The sequence below is a fragment of the Toxorhynchites rutilus genome, chromosome 3 (assembly GCF_029784135.1).
Source record: "Toxorhynchites rutilus septentrionalis strain SRP chromosome 3, ASM2978413v1, whole genome shotgun sequence".
Taxonomy (NCBI): Eukaryota; Metazoa; Arthropoda; class Insecta; order Diptera; family Culicidae; genus Toxorhynchites; species Toxorhynchites rutilus.
The window spans coordinates 184,586,812-184,608,917 of NC_073746.1; the positions used below are offsets into that span (position 1 = coordinate 184,586,812).

At 37.1% G+C, this 22,106-nt stretch overlaps 1 protein-coding gene across 10 annotated transcripts in view; it reads right to left on the bottom strand.

Moving 5' to 3' along the window:
- LOC129780626 (uncharacterized) overlaps window positions 1–22,106 on the bottom strand; it is a 329,353-nt gene that overhangs the window by 124,894 nt on the left and 182,353 nt on the right. The gene's annotated exons all lie outside the window — the stretch shown is intronic.

Genomic DNA, 22,106 nt, shown 5'->3' on the forward strand with positions numbered 1-22,106 from the left:
TTTAGTAATTAATTACAGGTTCACGTGTGATTGAAGTGGCATAATAAGTGCGGTTCGATGGTGTAATCAGCCTACGGTGCTTGGAAACTGCAAGGATAGTGATTATTGAATTGCCCATCACATATATGCCGATAGAGGAACTTTAATGTGAGATTTAACATTTATCATTAATTTGTGTGGATCATCGCGATTTTATATGATTTGAACACTATAATTGGAACAATCAGGTAGTTTGATATGTTTTATCGTTAAATAAAAAAATACGATTTTATGTGTTGAAATAAATTATTATTATTATTCCCTAAAGTGCAAAACAGGGGTGGCTAAAACAATGCACCAAGCGAAAGAATACCCGTCAGACACCTTTGAGAACGATGATTTGACCAACTTCGAAATATTTTTTAGGGTCGTTGGAACATTCATCTTGTGGCATATGTTCATTGGTTTATGAAAGCATTGTGGTTTCTAACAATTCCTTGTATACAGGAGTAGTCATGATCAGTGTTGCCACATTTTCATCTGTACTGGAAGGATAAAAACCTTTCTCATCATTACTTTTTCTTTTAAACATGTATATTGAAATTTGTATTTGCATATTTGTTGCAATCTGTTTTATTAGCACAAAATAATAAATACTCATTTGTTCGATTATAATTTTCGTTACTCTTGCTAAATTTAGACTGCTTTCTATAAGTTGTTAAAAGTTCAGAGCTACCTCACGTATTCTTAGATTGCGTTCATGGTGTCGATTTAAAGGCTTAGTTTTGTTGTTGTTATAAACAGATGAAACATCATTCGACTGTAACCGAAGAATGATACATAGTAGGAATATTAAAAACGAGGTAAGCGTGGAAAATGCGAAAAATGCGAGCGAAACTCAATTCTTTTTTTTTGTCCACTAATCGTGTACATGTGTGTTTTCTGTAAATACCCATTGTAGAGAACCAAAAACGACTAACTGTACTCTATGACAAAAATCTGTAATCTGTATCGTACTGAATCTGTACCAAAAAAATTGAAAAAATCTGTGCCTTTGCGGATAAATCTGTACATATGGCAACAATGCACAAAGGTCCAGGAGTAAATGCATCTGGAAATTAGCATTTAGAGCCCGATAGTTGTTTTCTAAACAGAAACTGTTTATCGACAAAGTTGTTACATATGATAGGGCGCTCATTTTTATGTTATCAAAAATAGGGTGACCAAAATTGTCGACGAAATAAAAAAAAATAACTTTCTTATCTTTTTAGATAGAGGTAAATATAGTTGTTGTAGTCCCAGTTATTTTAGGCAATTTTATAGAACAAAGTTTTTTTCCATCTCTTGAAATAAGCGAACTAGGACAACCTAGTTTTTTTTCTAAATAACTTGTTTTTGGTTCAAACTTATATATTTCAAATTCTACATGCAAACTGTCTTCGAAAAACTTTTAGAGCATACTCACACAAACTTTTTGCGATGCAGAATTTCTTGATTCATTGTTCTTCATTTGTTTGTCATTATTTCTGGGTCGAACGCAAAATATTTTTCTTGGCGGCATTTGAAAGAACATATTTTTTATGAGTTTTTCAAAACTATGTTATTTTTATTATTGGAGTAAATTGAAACTGAAATCATGTGTTTTAAGGATATTGAAAGGAGGTTTTCGTAACCACATTGGTTGCGCGTTCGCTTAATAAGCGATCGATCATGAGTTCAAGCTCAGGGCCCTCAATTGACGCAAGTCTACGCAACAATCATCAGTGATGGAGATTGTGACAAGTCACTTGTTGGGTCTTGCTGCCTGTTGAAGTTGGCCCCCGCTCATGGTATTCATTAAGAACAAAAAAAAAGGAGAAAACACACATTTATAGAAAAAATAGCTAAATAGGGTCCTTCGCATAAAATTAAAAAACATATACCTATTTCCTAAACTATATTTCGATAAATAAAACCAAGAGTAAAATTAAAACGACAGATTAAAAAATAGCTATTTAAGGGTTAAAAGAAAGACGGCACATAGTCATACACAACACGAATTAAGGATTATCTACAGCACAACATTACAACATTACAACATTACACAACATTACAACACTACACGACACATTAAAACATCGCTGCGGTTGGCAGTACTGAAGGCAATGAAAACCAAACCGGATTTGGCGGGTCGAAGAAGTTCCGGTTGGAGCGAGTCGGGACTTGTCCGAGCCACGCTTCAGAGACAAGACGTGTTCTCGATTGGAGCGAATAATATAATATCGAGTTAAATTGGAACGAAAAGACATTCTTTTACGAAGTCGAAGAAGGACCTTCCGTACAAAACCCATCCAGCGGGTTGTAGCGGTCGCGCAGTAACGGGAAGTGAATTGAAGATCGGTGACTACCGTCATATAATCAGAGCGCGGTGTAGCGTGTGGCGTGGCCGAGGTTCAGTACCGGCACCCTGAACAACGAACGAGAGGATAAGGCGGCGACGATCCGAATCTCCGCCAAACAGGAGAACCAACGCAGGAACGAGGGAGTATCAGCAGCGGTCAGAATCTACGCCGAAAGTGTAGTCAACGCAGGAACGAGGGAGTATCAGCGGCGGGCCCTGACACGACAAAATACACACCTGTGAGTATTTGTAAATCTGAGTAGAAATTAGGGAATTAGGGCAGACAATAAATAGAATAAAGACCGTCTCTTTAGGAATCTATAACGTGGTGTTCTCCCTTTTCTGAGAAACCTAATTTGGCTGGAATTGAGCCGACCCTGGGAGGGAAAAGAAGGAGTACATGCGGGCAGCTGAGCGTAGCAAGCCCTTTGTTACAAGATCGATCCACGGTCGAAATAAGATCTGCTCTGCTCTGCAAGAAACATCGGGCTGTTGTTCTATCAATAACACATCAACGAGAATACTCTACTCGGAATACGCCTAAATGGCTACTGTGTAATGTACCATATGCAATGGTACATTACACAGTAGCCATTATGGTATAGCAACTGTGTAATGTGCTATTTATAGATAGATTTTGTGTGCTCCCGTGGCCGAGTGGTTAGCGTCATAACTAACATGCCGGGTGTTCGGGTTCGATTCCCGTTCTGGTCGGGGGGATTTTTCGTCAAAGAAATTTCCTCCGACTTGCACTGTGATCACGCGTATTCTAGAGCTTGCCATTCAGAATGACTTCAAGGCGTGTTATTTGGCATAGAAATCTCAACTAAGTATTAATAAAAAATGACGCAAGTAATACTACGCTGAGACGGCGAAGTTCCTCTAGGAACGTTAGTGCCATTGAAGAAGAAGAAGATAGATAGATTTATAGACATGTGACATGTACACGATTGAAATCCGGCCCTGTTTCAGCTAAAATGCTAATGAGTCTAAATAAATAAACACATGTGATAAAAAACAGATATTGACAAGTTCTACATCGCAAAATAAACATTAAAAGTCGTACAAAGACAATTTTGATGTAGAATTTTAAGTATAAAAGTTATAGCAAAAAAAGGTTTTTTCACGGTCACCTCAATGCAACTTAAATGGAAAACGCGGAAAACAACTTTGTGGAATATATTTAAGATATTTATTCACTAGACAAAAACAGTCTTCGATAAAGTTCTTACTATAGTTAGTAGTTGTGGGAGATATTTATCGTTTAGACAAAAACTGTCTTAGACAAAGTAGTTACATATGACAAAACGCTCATTTTTATGTTATCGAAAATAGGGTGACCAAAATTGTCGATGAAATGAAAAATCTAACTTTCTTATCTTTATAGATTGAGATAAAGATAGTTTAACAATGTTATTTTAAACAACTTTGTAGAACAAAGCTTTTTTCTATGTTTTAAAATAATCGATTTAGCGCTTTTTTCAAAGTTGCATTAGGGTGACCATGAAAAAACGTGTTTTTTCTGCTTTAACTTTTATATTTAAAATTCTACATCAAAACTGTCTTCGTACGACTTTTAGAGCTTATCGTACCATCATTTTGCGATGCAGAACTTGTCTATAACTTGATCCTACTCAAAGTTATTGGTGTTTTTTTCACCCAAAAATGTTTTTTTTACCCAAAAACAATTTCAATTTTAATTTACTCAAACACAAAAAATAACATAGTGTTGAAAATCACACATCGTGTAGAGTGAAATATGATCTTTCAAATGCCGTCAACAAACTTCGTTTTTGTTTGCCCCAGAAAGAATGACAAACAATTGAAGAGAGCGTATTTTTTGGGAAGAAATATCAATAACTTTGAGTAAAATTGAGATATTGACAAGTTCTTCATCGCAAAATGTTTGTATTAGTATGCTCTAAAAGTCTTTCGAAGACAGTTTGTATGTAGAATTTGAAATATAAAAGTTAGAGCAAAAAAAAAACAGTTTTTTTCATGGTGACCTTAACGTAACTTGAAAAAAAAGCCCTATATCGGTTATTTCAAGCAACAGAGAACACTTTGTTCCACAAAGATGTCTCAAATAACTAGGACTACAACATTGTCGAACTATGTTTACCTCTACCTATAAAGATAAGAAAGTTAGATTTTTTATTTCATCGACAATTTTGGTCACCCTATTTTTGATAACATAAAAAATGAGGGCCCTATCGTATGTAACAACTTTGTCGAAGACAGTTTTTGTCTAGAGAATAACTGTCGAGCTCTAAATGCTAATTTCCACTTAATTGCATCTCCTGGCCCATTGTGCAATGGTACTGAGGAACCTCGCCGTCTCAACTCAGTATTACTTGCGTCTTTGTATTAATTAGTTGACATTTCCATGCCAAACAATACTCCTTGAATGCATTCTGAGTGGCAAACTCAAGAATTCATTTGACAACAGCGCAAGTGTATGGAAAATAGAGCAGAACTGTCAGAGGAATAGAACAATTACAGTTGATAGTTGAGTTCAGAAAGTTGATGAATATAAGGAAAAAAATGTATGATTGAAGAAAACTCCAAAATGTAAGCTGTAAATGTAACAACGAACGAAAAACAGCTACGTTTCATCCACTACGATGAGTATAGTAATGCAAACCATCAAGCATTCAAAGAATCACAAAGCATCTGGCAAGTTTTATCAGGTGCAGTGTGTGCACCGGTCAGGATGTGGTACAGAACAGCCATCGATGAAGTGAAAAGAAGGGGTAGTCGGTCCCATCAATCAAAAAGTGACAAGCTGAATTGTGAGATCTACCATGCAATCACGATCACAAATGGTGCTAGAAAATTCTATCCCTGATACTCTCCAGGTATTAATCGCCAACAATAAACAGCGAAGCGGGAAGTTTTATGGCCGGATTCATGCCCGGTTGCTTGACGGTGTGCTAGATTTTTACTCTGCCGTGGATCTTCCAAAAGTGCCACAGGTATTAAGTTGCAAGCGAAATTGTTCGTTGACCTGAAAGCCGCATATGATTTCATCGAACGACAACAGATTTCTCCGAAAACTGACTAGACTTTTCAGCCATTGTAAGGATGGTGTACGCTACAGTGTGTGTATTTCGATTAATCTGAAACGTTTGAGATATGCAAGGGATTTTGACAAGGCGATGGACTTTTCTGGCAGTTTTTGAACATGGCGCTGGAATGTGTGTTATACAGAGAGGGGTTAACAGCATACGAAGCATGATTTTGTCAGCCAGTTTAATCAGTTTATCTACTTCGTCGATGACGTGGACATTTTCGGAAGAACACATTCGAGGGTAGCGGACTTGTATACTCGACTGAAACACTAAGCAGGATTGATTGGGCTCAGGATCAATGCGATAAGGTACATTCGAAGACGTTAGAATTAATTAATTTCATTAATTAAGCGATACAGAAAAGATCGGTTGAAATTATGTATATAGAATGGGAAATAAAAACTATCCTCGTTCTTAGCACTAGCTTTATAACCTTAATTATTTTGATCCGGCGCGAATCATAATAATTTCTCAATCGGGTGTTTTCGCTGCGAGGAACAAAGTTTCAACATTCCGCAGCTCGGAAACACGCCGTATAAATTATTTCAGCTGGTTGGGAAGCGTCATAAACTTGCTGTAAATCATGCGAGTTGACTTGAATTTTGAAAAGAAGTTATAATTTTAAAAAAGGAGTAACATCTGGTTCTATAGATATGATACATCAGCTCTCGGTTTTCTTAGAATGTTTCTCGCCTGATCAAGGGTTACAAAGTTAGTTTTATGAAAAATGATAGTAAATGTACATCATTCTATCATTTCGACCGATCTCTTTCTCATCTCCAGAAACTTAAAAAAATTGTGGTTCTTGAAACGGGGTGTATACTGCATGGGCTGAATGTCCCGGAATTGTTAATGAAAACAATCGTTTTTTTGGGCAAAGCTGTACTTAATCCAAAACATAGTTTCCTTCGAGGGAATACGAAGCGATAGCGAGTTTCCAACATTTCGATTCCCTTTCTGTAGTACAAAACGTCTAAATCTAGGTTGGATACTCTCTGAACCAGCTATATGCAACATAGGGGAGATGGGGGTAAGACGGACATGTTAAGGAAAACTTCAATTTTATCTTTGGAAACTCATGTTTCCAAAAATTTAAAAGCAGTTTCTTACAGTTCAATATACTGGTTTTCGAAATAACTGGCTAAATGTTTTATAAAAATGTGTTTTTCCATGTTTTTTAATGAAAATAAAACAAGCCGAAAAGTAGACCATTTTTATCGGTGCGGGTATAATGGACATGTAGTGGGGGGGGATATGGACATGTTCATAATATACGTGGTGTAATGCCATGGAGTCCCAATGCCACTTACGAATGAATTTACTTTTCCGTACATACCTAATATCGCTTCTCTGTCAACTCACAAAGTGAAATATAACCATCAGCGAATTCAATTTTGCAATTAAACCACTAAAAATGCTTAATATCGAAGCCGCAAAAATTACATCCACACGCGGAATAATGATTCCACTTTTGATCAGTATTCATTGTCAAAGGATGGTTTAAATATTATAGAATAGCATGTAGAAGGGTTTCCCATCAACAGAAATTTGAAATTCATAGTGCAACTATACAAATCAACCACCTGTCCATCATACCCCCACCCATATCACACATCACACATTGCACATTACACATCTACACATTAGTTACTTGTCTAGTTAAGTGGTATTAGTAGATTAAATATCTATTAAATACATTTAATCCGATCATTAAGGCTAATCCTGTCGACATTAGTGAATAAATGTCTGTCTTTCAGTAATGGTACCAAATTAGAAAATTGATCACGGTTTTCTATGAAATAGTTTTACCGTTAATATTTATTTTAGCTATGATTTTTTTTTATTTGATTTCCAATCGAATCGAAAATTTCTGAAACTTTTAGTTAATTTAAACATTACGGTTCCCTAATCCATAAATGATTGAGAACACCCCTATCTACTACATTGTGTTTTGTTTTTTATGGACTACCCAAAACTTGTTGCTTATTTGGATGAAATCTCTGCTTCAACGTTTGAGTACTGATTGTGCGACCATTGTTGCGATACTATACCTTTATCGTCACGCACAAGTTTCGGAGTATCAGCGCCATCTATTGGCAAGTAATAACGCTACCGTAGGAACGTCTAGCTTGAACGCAATACTGAAGCAAACTTACACTCAGCAAACAAATTTAAAAATGGAACGTTCTTGCAGAAAATGTTTCAATGAAATTCGTGACATTGAAGCATCGCAATGTTCATATTGTGAAACATTTTTCCACGTAAAAGCTGAATGTTCGGAAGTTAGTAGAAGTCATATGCAACAATTGTTTAGCTGCGGCAAAGTTTTATGGCTATGCGTAGCGTGCTGAGAAATCTTCGCCAATCGCGAAGGTATGATGTCTGACACTTCGTCTGCTCAGCGTACTGAATTAGAAAGTCTACGTGCGGCTGTATCAAAACTAGCCAACCTTGTGCTGGCATTGCAACAAAACATGTCGGATAATCACTTAGCGGTGATGGATAAAATCGGCATGATAAAGTCTTCCCATGCAAATAAACCACCCTACACCCAAACTAGCATTGATAAAAAATAAGTCATCCTTAGCACAAAACATGCTTTTTTCTGCCTTAAGAAGGCAAATGTGCAGAAAAAAGCATCCCAGATATGATCTTTTTGAGAGAGTTAAATGTTTGTATGTATTGAGCAAACTTCTCATGTGTATTAGTCGAACTTTCATTTCAGTTGTGTGAGTGTCAGCATAGAATTGTACATGAATGGGTATCAATATTGCATATGTGTGCGTGAGTGCAACCTGCATGCGTAGCAGCTGTTTCTGGACCCAAAGTTAATTTTTAGCACATCTTCTGGCATCCCGTTTTATTACATTAAATGAGCTGAAAGATAACATAAAATGTTCTACTCCCCAATACATGTATATCATTTGTATAATATATATGTTGGAGCCAATACGAGTGAGCGAAACAGGGACACATTTAAATGAAAGCATATGAAAGCTTTTCGTATAGTTTGCCAAATACACGGCCCAGACAGAGAAAGATATATTCTCGTTCATGTTCTTCTTTATCGTCTTAGAAAACACCTTCCAACTTCATTTTATGATTAGGTGTAATATTATCACGCTCCTTTATAATAGCGCTGGCAGCTATATGGTTCTTTGGCTTTGTGCTCCCTTGGCCGAGTGGTTAGCGTCATAACTAACATGCCGGGTGTTCGGGTTCGATTCCCGTTCTGATCGGGGGAATTTTTCGTCAAAGAAATTTCCTCCGACTTGCACTGTGATCACGCGTATTCTAGAACTTGCCACTCAGAATGCATTCAAGGCGTGTTATTTGGCATAGAAATCTCAACTAAGTACTAATAAAAATGACGCAAGTAACGTAGTAACGTTGAGACGGCGAAGTTCCTCTAGGAACGTTAGTGCCATTGAAGAAGAAGAAGAAGAGCTATATGGATAGCGTGGTCGTGTAAAGTAACTTTGCATTCCAGCCGGCCTTGGTTCGATCCCCATTGACGTCGTGTGGACTTTTTTTTTGCACAATCCCAAATTAAAAGAGAAAAGAAAACAGAAAGAGATGTCTGCTCGCATACATACAAACCATTTTTAAGCTTTTAAAATAGTGGTAATGCTGCGCTGAATATGTGGCAGTAGTGATAACGGAACTATTAATTGAAATTTACTGTCCCATTACCACTGCTGTCACGCATTCAAATTCAAAATCACACCTCATTTGAGACCCGCTCTTAGTTCTTTCAAAATGTAACTATGAAAATAGTTGTATATAAAAAATAAAACCCACTGTTTATCGCTTTATTTTTTTAGTTTTTGCGCCTTATATAAACACATCAGCCATTAAATCAAAAGTCGTCCTATAGATATTTCCACCCTATATTACGTGATCACACATACCAATGCACGTGAATATTACCCTACATTATAAAACGCAACGAATCTTACGCTTACGCTTGGGAAAATTTTGTACTGGTGTGCGAACGGCTTCCCCGGATAGTTCTTCTAATGACATGTTTAAGCTCATTTAATGTCACTTTTTGGGATGCCTAAAAGTGTGCTAACTATTTATTTTGGGTGTAGACGCCGGGCACGATACCTTTGTGCTCTTGTCCGTAGCATCCTAGAATGTGCAACTCCATTTTGGGCGCCGTAAAACACAGCCCAGTTCGTCAAAATTGAGCGGATCCAAAAGCACTTTATTCGCATCGCCCTTCGACAGTTGCCAGCTAACCTACCTCCCTACAGATCACGATGTCCCCTGATTGACCTTGAAAGCCTATCATCCAGACGATTGAAATTGCAACGGATGTTCATATTCGACATAATGACAAACAGAACTGATTGTTCCGCTCTGCTCCAGCCAGTTAACTTGAACGCTCCATCTCGATTGCTTCGCAATTATAACGCGATCAATATCCCCCTCCACAGGACGAACTACGGGCACAACTATCCACTCTGTGCGAGCTTACGAGCATTCAGCGATGTTTCCGACTATTTTGACTATAACATAAGCAAGGACGTTTTAAAAAGTAGGATAAGGAATATAAAATAATAAGTCTGTACGATTTTTTTCGAAGACAAACGAAATAAATAAATGAATAAAATAAAATAAATTAAGGAAAATTGGAAGAATACACATTTTCCTATCGTGTTCTTGTGGCCGAGTATGTATGAGGGACGTACAATATTCAAATATCACTGCTAATAAGACAAGCGAAAATTGGTCGCTCGAAATGTAATTGCAGCATTCGTTCTACAGACAATGTGGATAGAGATAATATTGCAATCTTAGCTCCCCCGTATTCTATTCATTGAGTATAAACAAACCATTCGCGATTTCATAACACAGTATTCACAATTCATTAGTTATCTAGCTAGCGATCAGACGGCAGCGAGTCTTTCGAATAACCTCTCAAGGCCGAGTGTTTAGTTGAGTTTTCCAAATTGGCCTTTTCAAGGATAGAGGCGAATGAACTGAGAAAACTTAAACCTTCTACAATTCAAATCAACATCATTACCCCAATAAATCCGAATTGAAAAAAAAATCGCGAAACGTTCGCGATCCTCACTCAGTGAAAACATTCATTTCGCGGCCCTTGTCATTGCTATCAAGTACACTGCGTTTCACAACTATAGAACCACTCATTTTTTCTGAGTTTCCAGAGATATGTAAGAAGTCGGTTGAATTGAAGTATATAGTGTAGAGTACAATAACTATCTTCATTTATAAGACTGATCATTTCAACTTTATTGTTGTGTTCAGGCGCGAAACATTTAAAAAACTAAAATTCCAGTGTTAACTATATATAACTATAGAGCCAGATGGAAAAACTCTCACTTCTTTACAAAACTAACGCCAATTTAACATAACTTACGATGAGTTTCTAATTCGTAGGTCATCTTTAGTTATCAATCAGTTCAAATAACCCATTCGGGGTGTTTACGACCAAGCTGCGCTATGTTATAGTGGGTATCTCATTCTTCGCAGAGGATACTGCTCGTTTAAGCTCTTCAAATTACTCATACTGCTTGTAAGCTGCATCTACTATTCGTCCGATCACTCCTCATAAGTTTCTAACAAGATTTCGATTTGGTAAACAAGCTGACCAGTCAAAAATCTGAAGCGCCTATTTATCAAACCATGACATGACCTTCCTATTTTTGAATTGATGCCAAATTACCCCATTATCACATTGTTTTCATGCAATAACAGCAGTAAATTTCTGAAGTACTTCGTTGCACTTCTGACTGTTCATTCGTGTTGATGGTAAGGTAACTACCTAGAACTTTCCAAGAGCGTTACTAATAAGTTGGTCAAGCGGCTAGTTGTGTACGAAGACGCACGTGGTTATTACCGACTATAAATAATGTTTTAAAGGAACTCATAACTTATGTTCATTATTGATTTCTCTGGGATTCAAATTGTGATTAAAAAAGTCTCCGGGTTTCCAATCACGGTCCAATAAAGAAATTTACAAATTTTGAACAAATACAACAAGATTTTGTGTAATTCTGTGATTCGTAATTTACATGAAAGCCTTCTAATCTATAGGAACGGTAATTTTTCAAGCTATTATATGTCAATGTTTTTTAATAGTTAAAGTTATCATCTTAAGCGCTTAAGTGCCCGGATTGTGATGCATTACGGCTTCCAGTATGGATGGATTTACGGATAATAATCGAGACGTAAAACAATATAAGTAACTAAATCTGAACTCGCCCCGTAACCTTTGCTTCTTCTTCTTGAATGGCGTTAACGTTCCCTGTGGGACTTTTGCCGTCTCAACGTATGCATTAACTAGCGTCATTTATTAACACTTAAGTTGAGATTTCCTAAGCCGAATAACACACCTTAAATGTATTCTGAGGGGCAAGCTCTAGAATACGCGTGACCACCAGTGCAAGTCGGAGGAAATTTCTTTTTGACGAAAAATTCCCCCGGCCAGGACGGGAATCGAACTCGAACACCCGGCATGATAATGTAAGACGCTAACCACTCGGCCACGAGTGCACTGGAACCTTTGCTTAGATAGTGTAAATTACGAACCAACTGTCAATACCAGCTACTTGATAAATACAATTTATCATATCATAATTTGAAAAATATAAATAAAATTATAACAATCACAAAAAATGTATAGCAATCGCTCATAGAATCTCATCATGTAATATTCCTTTTTTTTTTTGAATCAAAATGAAACAAAAACTAAAGAACCAATCAAACTCAACCCAATATTCTCGCGAAAGAACCACTGCAGCCTGATTCCTCAGTAACGATAGTGACCACAAACTGTCCCTTTTCTTTGGATCCATCAGAGGAAATTTGCGAAGGAATCCTGCTCAATAAAATGTGATTACACTTCACCAAAGAAAATCACATCCATTTACTCATTTTGATGGACAGCAAGCGGAAGGAGTAATATGCTTCGACAGAGGATAAAAGAAGAAACTGCCACCGGACCTATTCTGCGAGATGGTAGAAGTGCTGATTTCGTGAAAAAAAAGATGAAAGAAGTGCGATCAATAATGACGGTAAGAACATTACCGTGCACTTCGCGCACCCTTTATCTTTTTTCGGCAGGCCACCAAAAGTGCGACAGACTCTCTTACAAAACTGTCAGCCACCATCAGAGTCATTCTGTTGAGATAGTCGTGTGAAAGTATGAAAGCGTTGATTGTTCGGCACGGAAGAGGAAGTGTCGTCTTCGTCGTCAATACGTTTTCTTTTTCCAGGAAACCATAATTATGAATCGATTTTCAGACTCACTCTGCTTTTCTACTAATTCAAAGTATTCATCCCGATTCGTTAACGCTTGATTGGCTTTATGTTGACCGTTGATGTCTGAATTGTAGAGAACATTATAGAGTATTCTAAAATGACTTGACTGTTCCACGTTCCTCTAAAAATCCTCTTAAGAAACACTTCACATGTTGTCATATCACCAAGCTTATTTGGCTCAAACATGTTTTTTGAAGCTCTGCCACTGTATTTCAAACATTTTTCAGTCATTTGTTTGTGTATATTTCTATTTCAGATGGCCCGAAAACACATCATTCTATTTCTTCAAGATTTTAGACTGAAGATTTAGACTGAAGTAATTTTTCCGCACAACTTTATTTTACTGAATTGGCTCCACCCGAAGATTTTTCATCCAAACTAGAACACTATTCAGATTTCAAACAGAAGCCATAATTATTTATTCAGTCGTTTACCTGTCTGCTCGCCATAGTGATTCTCTCATTCCGAAATCCTCCATTCATCCCAACTCCTTATTATGTCATTCCTACATAACATTATTTCGTTGATTGTCTCCAGGGAACAGACCGCCGCTCTTTCGGCTCTGGTTGTTAGAAGCGCATTAATATTACAAGATTTGTTCTCATCATTGAATAGAGACGGGCCACAGAAACTTACAAATTTATTCAAACTTCAATAGAATCACAACAACAGAGGCAGAAGAAAGGTCTTCAACCGGAAAGCGGGCCGTTCCGGTCCTTTTTGATTTCTGCAACACATATTCTTTTTGGGATTAAATCTCAGGGAATGTGATGGAATGGCTTTTTATACAGAGGCCGTATGTTTATTGTTGTTCTTTTGTTGTAGTGGTTGATCTGATTATCGGGAAAATATGCAAAGGCATCTTGTCAAGGCTGATAAATAGCTGATGGAGAGGTGTTTTCCACCCGCTTGACCTGGACCGAATCGAACGGTTGCGGTCCGATTTGATGGATTAGATGATTGTATATTGGGTATTTACGTGAGGTGGTTCGTTGAACTCAGTTCAAATCAATGGGTTTGCACATCTTAGTGAATGTTTAACTAGAAAAAAATGTGTCATTTCAGAATGTTTTATGACTTTTCATAACAACACCATAGCTATCAGTGAACACTCAAGAAATATTAGCATGGTTAAGGATGCGACTTGAGAATCTATCCTGCCATATTCGGAGTATTACTTTCTCCACAGCTTGTGTTCACAAGTAAAGCCACAGCCATTTACTACCCCAACACGACGCTAACAAATATTACAAATGTTTGAAATACTTTTCCCGTGGTATCGCTCCGCTACTTATTGTCTGCAAAGATTTGCGGGCTCCCAGAGGAAGTTTAATTTCTAAATTCGCGCCCGCTGACGCCAAATGCCACAACAGTTGTCAGCGAGGAGCTATTCCCGGAGGAAAATTTATGGAGGAGCACTTTACCGTTATACATCCGCCTCACCCCCACCATGGTGGAGGTACATTATTCCAGGAAGACCAAGTGTAGCAGCTACGTACATACGGGTGCTCCTCTAGTTCGTGCTCTAGTATATCTTGTTCGCCAGGACACCATGGTAATATCGTCGTCTGGAAAAGTTCACTCACACCGCTCATATCCACAGGCACCATTTGGTCCCGAGTCAGAAGACGCAATGTTAGCAATAATCTCTCCTCGAAAAGGGATGCAATGCAGCAGTTTTGATTCCTTCGGATTCTTCATACTAGAGAGATTGGAAAACCCGTAGAGGGACAACAATATTTGTAGGGGTTCAAATACTTTTGCGATTGTACATCAACTACATGACCACAAGTCAAATGTCAAGCCGATCTGTCAAGTAGTTCTGTGTCGCGAAATTATAATTCCGGAAAAACAAATTTCGAGTTCACCTCTTCTAGCAATATCGAGAACATACTGAAAAATATTTTCTTTCTTGGAATTGAAATTCGATTTCTCATATTTGCTTTACGAACATTTGAACCTCCCTTGAATATATTTAATTTGTGGTATGATGCGTATCTACTCGATTATACCCGTCAACACATGTGTATGAACCATTCCTGGGCGGAATATGCCTATGTCGAAGCATCCTGGGGCTGGGCATGTACGATCGCCGCCAGCCGGTACAACACACATCCGTTCGGGTTTAACAGGACCTGTAGTACGGTTCTGTTAAACGCTATAAATCAAACTTAATAATCGGTAGCATGAAGTGTTCATTAATCCATGATTCCGAGAGAGGGGTTTCCAGTTGTTACCCATAGTTTTTAAGCTTCGCTTTAATCTTTTCTGTGCGACAACAGCAGGGTGACTACTTCTGATTTGAAAGTATGATATGTTAATTTCGGGAGCTTAGTTTTGCGACAATGAAGAAGCTTTTTAAAATGCAATTGACTAACACGACTTAGACGTACTACGTTATCCGAAAGTTGTTCGATTATACGGGTATTTGTATGAAAATATTATACAAATTAGAATAGAAAAAAAACGAGTAAAAACGATTTTTATTCCAGTTAAAAGCTATTTTTGAAAATTGTGTACACTTGCCATTTCTTACGTTGGGAGTCACTGAAACCACGTTGCTGTCAAAACAAAAAAAAAAACTAAACAAAACCGATTACAAACAGAAAACAGTTCGTCTAAATTTCGCTAGTGGAATTTACGTGCTTCAGTTGGAAAATCTTGTAAAACTCTATACTTTTTGTGAGCCTCATTTAACCATCTTAGATCATTGTTAAGTGTATTCTGTGAGAAGGTAGGTAATTTAGTTGCTTATCGAAGCTCAATAGCTTTGATTTGAAATTTTGAGTTCATTGGGGGTAAAATCGACAATAATTTTATGTTTCTGGGCAATATGTGTCTTAAGTTTCATGTTTCGTAAATGGGTCGTCATAATGTTTTTAAAAAGAACATTATGCAAGCTTCTGCTTGACCTTGAGAATCGCTCCTATTATATCAGCATGACAGATGTCCGTCGTTTGGCATCCGAATTGACCAAAAAACAACATTCAACAAATGTAAGTTGACGGTGCCAGTGGTGTGTGGTTAGCGTAACGGCCTCACATTCTGGGTTTAATCCCAGCTGGTGTCGTTGGAATTTCTGAGACCAAAAATCTCTGGTTACGTCTTCCTTGGAAGGGAAGTAAAAGAAGTTAGCCCGGCTCATGAGTTGTTGAGTCTGATAGAAAGGAACAGGTGGAGTGGCCTCCCTGATGTCGGTGATTGGCACTGAACTGACGGAAATAGGCCGACGAAAAATAAGCGAAGAACAAAAAAGGTCAGTATGTAGAAGGCTGCTAACTGGGACTGGATAAAAGGCTTTCTAGACAGATATTCGAAACATGCGTTCCGTAAACCCGATGCTACATCAACAGCCCAAGCCTATGGTCATCCTTTTTTTTTTCACATATTGGAAACTATTTCGAAAATTAGGCAATTTTAAGTCTCTCTTCTATACAATGCTGATGAGATACCGGTATCAACGGTAGGTGCATTACACTTATAAAATAGTATGGTTTTTGAACATTCATATCACTTTTGGGTACCCAACAAGAGAACAAAATTGCTGCAGCAAAAGGCTAAAAGCAGGTGGGCAGTACTAGCTCTGCAGAATGGGGAGAAACTACGACAACAGCCGTTTTTATTTTATTTTTGATTTGCATGTAGCCTATCTGGGTATATGCTGATCTTTACTGATCTTTTCGATCATTTTTTTGCAGAATGTCCATTCTACGGTGGAAAATCCACCTTAGTGCTACCACCTCAAGGCCGGTTTAGAGTACCCGTGAACGTGAACTTGAACAGGCGGTGGAATAGGACGATCATTTCACGGTGAACTACATTGCGAACAAACAATTCAAAAAATCGTGGTGAATAGAATGATTTTGTTCACGTTCACGTTCATTTTAAAAATTCGACAGTGAACGTGAAGTAAATAACCATCGATCTTCAATAATGTAATTCGGATAAAATATACAGTTGTTCACGAATCAACCCAAACCAACGAAGTTTTTTAACCCGATTGATTGAAATTGCATCCATATCAAAATTTTCATTGAAAACTTGAGAATTGCTAAACATATCCTTTTACAGTTCGCGGTGAAATAATTTTCAGAATGCCTTGGGACATTCGAACGTGAACATGAACGTGGAAATATTTTGACGTTTATATTCACCACTGTTTTCACGTTCACGTTCACCGAAGTTGGTGATCTATGGTGAGTTCACCAACATCTCGATTCCACGGTGGAAATTCAGAATTGTTGTGAAATATTGAATTAATTTATTTTTATCAATATGAATTGTGGTTGAACATGTTTTTCAACTAGAAAATTCAACTAACTTCCTATCGTTTCAAGATGTTTTCCTCGCGTTTTATATATGGACTGATGAATTATTAACGAAAAAGTGTTTGTCCGCGTTCACGTTCACGGGAACTCTAAACCTACCTTCACTGTAGACACAATCTTTAACCACTCGTGGTAGCGTTCATGACCCCTTTGAGACCTACTACGTAAATACCCCTGATGTAGTTTACAAGACAAACCTGAACGAGTTATTGGGATTTATGAGGAAGCTCAACTGTTGGATATTGCGTATCTTCAAGCAACTATAACCACGGTGGAATCACTGTTCATTTTATAGCAGCGGTCGCAGTAGGCGTATCTGAAATCTTCTGACAGCAAATTGTCTTGAAAAGCTGTGTCTTTCAACGGTAACAATTTCACTTTGATCTGTTATGGTTTGTAAAAGTTGCTCAAGATAGAAACAGAGAGAAGAAGTTTGATTTTAGACCATATTTAAAATCCGGTCAGATACTAAAATCTCGAAATCACAAAAAATGACTAAATAGACAGTGTATGATGTGCTGAAACGTGTCCGTGAAGGTACACTTGTTGTTCGAATGGATCAGAGGACGCGTCGTAGTGTAACTTACGATCGAAAACTGAGGATGAAGGTATGGAGAACAATTAAGGCAAACCCGGGACACTCGGACTACGACATCACTAAAAACACAACTGTAACCAAAATATCATCAAGAGAATCCGTATATGTTTATGTTTGTTTGTTTATTTGGGCTTCAGGCTGTGAACCCGTTACCCTTCTTAAAATTAAACATGAGAACAGAAAATACAAATTTGAAACTTATACATTTAGTTGATCTCTTAAATATAATCTTAATCTTCGTCGATTTTCTTCTGATGTCATATTTACAGAAACAACATCTTGCAGCATTTTGAACTCACGCATAAATCTGGTTGTCGGTTCATGCTGAGTGTAGTTCCTGTATCTCAGATCAGACATCCTCCGTCGACGAAGAGAAGTGGGACTGGTGTTAAAACAAATCATGTCGTAGAAACGTGGACTTATGACCCGTTCGCTCAGCACGCTGCAAAAAAAAATATTATGTCTGCGATCTTGTGCCTGCTACTGACAGTATCTTGATCTACCAATCAGCAGGGATCTTTATTTGCTGGCCGGTGTTCTCCTCTCCATCCCAGATTTCTCAGCGCAAATTTGAAAAAAAAAACCAAACATTTTCAAGCCTTTGAATTGCAAAAGTTTATCGTAATCTCCGCGTCTGCAAGCAACCAAACAGGGCGCTGGTGGCAAGTTGTACAACAAAGTTTTGACGAAGTACGAAGGATCCATGCTGATGAATGTCGAAACGTACGTGAAGATGGATTTTGGGCAGATGCCAGGCCTGAAATTCTATAAGGTCACTGCAAGAGGAGATGTTCCCAACAAATTTAAGTTCGTTTTCGTTGATAAATTTACCAAGAAGTTCTTGATTTGACAAGGGATTTCAGCTGTGGACAGAAAACCAACGTTCTCCTCACAAACAAGACAATGGACTAGAAAATGAATAAGGAAGAGTGCCTCCAGAAACGTCTCCGTCCATTTATCATTCGGCATAATGTGGACGCGCTTTTACGCTTGAGATACAAGGTTTTGAGCGAAGTATCTCTTTGCCGGCTGAATGAAGTGGTATGATAATCACTTCATTCGAAAGATGAACGGTGTATGAGTGATTTTTGTTACTTGTTGACTCGAAAATTTATTTCAGTAGCTCAAAAACTGCATTAAAGGCAAGCTATTGTTTATATGTGTTTCCCTAACAAGGACGCATAATCAAGGCATCTAGGGAAATCATCATTGCAGATACATACAACCTGCGCGGAATTTCGATGTTATGGGGCTTTGTCAGGGCTATAATTTGCGCTGGATATTTCTACAATGAGAAAATTATTTTGCGCCGGACATAAATATCGTGTATTGTTCTCACGAGAGCAAGAATGAATCATGTATCAACCATCTTAAGTTGCTTTTAGAAAGTTGCGTGAACCTATCGATCCTTTTTAGAACCACCAACCAAGTTCAAAATTTTCAGTTTTTATCGTGTTTGGTAACAAAATGTATGTTTTCGGATACGCAGAGTTTATTTTTCAACTCAGTTTAACCAAAAAACTAGAATAAGAGGAGATGCGAAGGGGAAAAGTGCAATATTTTTGATTTAATAATGTGTGGTTTTTGAATGAACAATCGAAAATCAATACTAGAGATCAAAATATTATTTAAAATAGTGTAGTACAAATATTTGGCAACATAATTATATAGGTATACTTATTGAAAAAACATCACGAATAATAAGTATTTGGCAATTTTTCTTCGTTTAGTACGATCTTTACATTCTTCGTAAACTTTCTCAGGCCTCCCTCTTAGAGATCTTCACTACTCAGGGCCGTAGTCACTTAATACCATGAAATATATTGTAACCTATAAAATATTTTTAAAGCACCATTTATAATAAGAAAACACTACAGTTATCAGTTTCTGAAGGAATTACAAATTCCAACTTCAGCCATGTATCTTCTTTATTTGAAAATTGCTCCACCATATTTGTTGCGAATTGTAACTATTATTCACGCCGTTCTAAATGATTTTCCGGTACAGGGTTACCGAATTTGTGACGGTACCCTTATCCACAAATTACTGCACAATACCATTTTATTAGACGCACAGAACATTTATTTGACTTGAACAATGCTTTCTTTTACTCTACTTTTCCTAAAAATATACCAAAATTACAATTAAAGTTGGCCGATTTTCGGTGACCGACCAGTGCTCCCAATGCACAATGGTCCAGAAGATACATTTAAGTGGAAATTAGCATTTAGAGCTAGACAGTTATTCTTTAGACAAAAACTGTCTTCGACAAAGTTGTTACATACGCTCATTTTTATGTTATCAAAAATAGGGTGACCAAAATTGTCGATGAAATAAAAAATCTAACTAAATATAGGTATATATAGTTCGACAATATTGTAGTCCCAGTTATTTTTTTTTATCCCATTTATTTATTAGGCTCATTAGCATTTAGCTGTATCAGAGCCGGGTTTAATCGTGTACATGTACATATGTTTATGTTTCTATAAATTGTGAATTACACAGTAGTTAGTAGTAGCCATTTAGGCGTTAAGTTTTCTGTTCCATTACATTATGGTAAATTACACAGTAGTAGCCATTTAGGCGTAAGGGTATTCTTTCTGTTCTTCCATTGTTCAGCAGACCGGACAGCGGAGACAGTTGATATTGATCATTGTTGAGTTATTTATAGAACAGCAGCCCGATATTTCTTGCAGAGCAGAGCAGTTGTATGGATGAATCGATCTTTGTTCCACCGTGGATCGATTTCCATCGCTGATGATGGTTGCGTGGACGTAGTTATTCTATAACAACACAAAGATGGTCAATTGAGGGCCCTGAGTTTGAACTCACGATCGATCGCTTGGTAAGCGAACGCGTAACCAAGTGGCTACGAAGACCCCCTAGTCCCAGTTATTTGAGACATCTTTGTAAAACATAGTTTTTCTCTATCTCTTGAAATAACCGATATAGCGCTTTTTTTCTAAGTTACTTAATGGTCACCATGAAAAAAACTGTTTTTTTGCTTTTATATTTGCAATTCTACATACAAACTGTCTTGGGAAGACTTTTAGAACTTACTAATACAAATATTTTACGATGCAGAACTTGTCAATATCTCAACTTCACCCAAAGTTATTGATATTTCTTCCCAAAAACACGCACTTTTCATTTGTTTGTCATTCTTTCTGGGGCAAACATAAAAAATGTTTGTTGACGGAATTTGAAAGAACAGATTTCACTCTATATAATATGTGATTTTGAAAACTATGTTATTTTTTGTGTTTGAGTAAATTGAAATAGAAATCAAGTTATGCATCGCAAAATGTTGGTATTGAAAAGATCTAAAAGTCGTACGAAGACAGATATTTGGAAAGATATTTGTTCTTTAGACAAAAACTGTCTGCAACAAAGTTGTTATATATGATACAGCGCTCATTTTTATGTTATCAAAAATAGGGTGATCAAAATTGTCGATGAAATAAAAAATCTAACTTTATTATCTTTATAGATAGCGATAAACATAGTTCGACAATGTTGTAGCCCCAGATATTTTAAAGAACTTTGTAGAACAAAGCTTTTTTCTATCTTTTAATATAATCGATTTATCGCTTTTTTTTCTAAGTTGCATTACGGTGACCATGAAAAAACGAGTTTTTTTGCTTTCAGTTTTATATTTCAAATTCTACATCAAAACTGTCTTCGTATGACTTTTAGAGCTTATCAATTTCAATATTTGTTTGGGGTTTTTTTGTTGTGTGCTTTTAGCATTCCATCGTGTATAATCTACAGACATGAATGAGAAAGCGCTGAAGAGAACTTCACACAATTTTTGTTTTATGTGCTCCCGTGGCCGAGTGGTTAGCGTCATAACTAACATGCCGGATGTTCGGGTTCGATTCCCGTTCTGGTCGGGGGAATTTTTCGTCAAAGAAATTTCCTCCGACTTGCACTGTGATCACGCGTATTCTAGAGCTTGCCACTCAGAATGCATTCAAGGCGTGTTATTTGGCATAGAAATCTCAACTAAGTACTAATAAAAATGACGCAAGTAATACTACGTTGAGACGGCGAAGTTCCTCTAGGAACGTTAGTGACATTGAAGAAGAAGAAGAATTTCAATATTTTACGATGCAGAACATGTCAATATCTTAATCCTACCTAAAGTTATTGTTGTTTTTTTACTCAAAAACTCATAATTTCAATTTTGATTTACTCAAACCCAAAAAATAACATAGTTTCCAAAATCACACATCATGTATAGTGAAATATGCTCTTTCAAATGCCGTCAATAAACTTTGTTTATGTTTGCCCTAGAAAAAATGACAAACAATTGAAGAGAGCGTGTTTTTTGGGAAGAAATATCAATAACTTTGAGTGGAGTAGAGATATTAACAAGTTCTGCACCGCAAAATATTTTTATTAGTAAGCTCTAAAAGTCTTCCGAAGACAGTCTTTATGTAGAATTGAAATTCTAA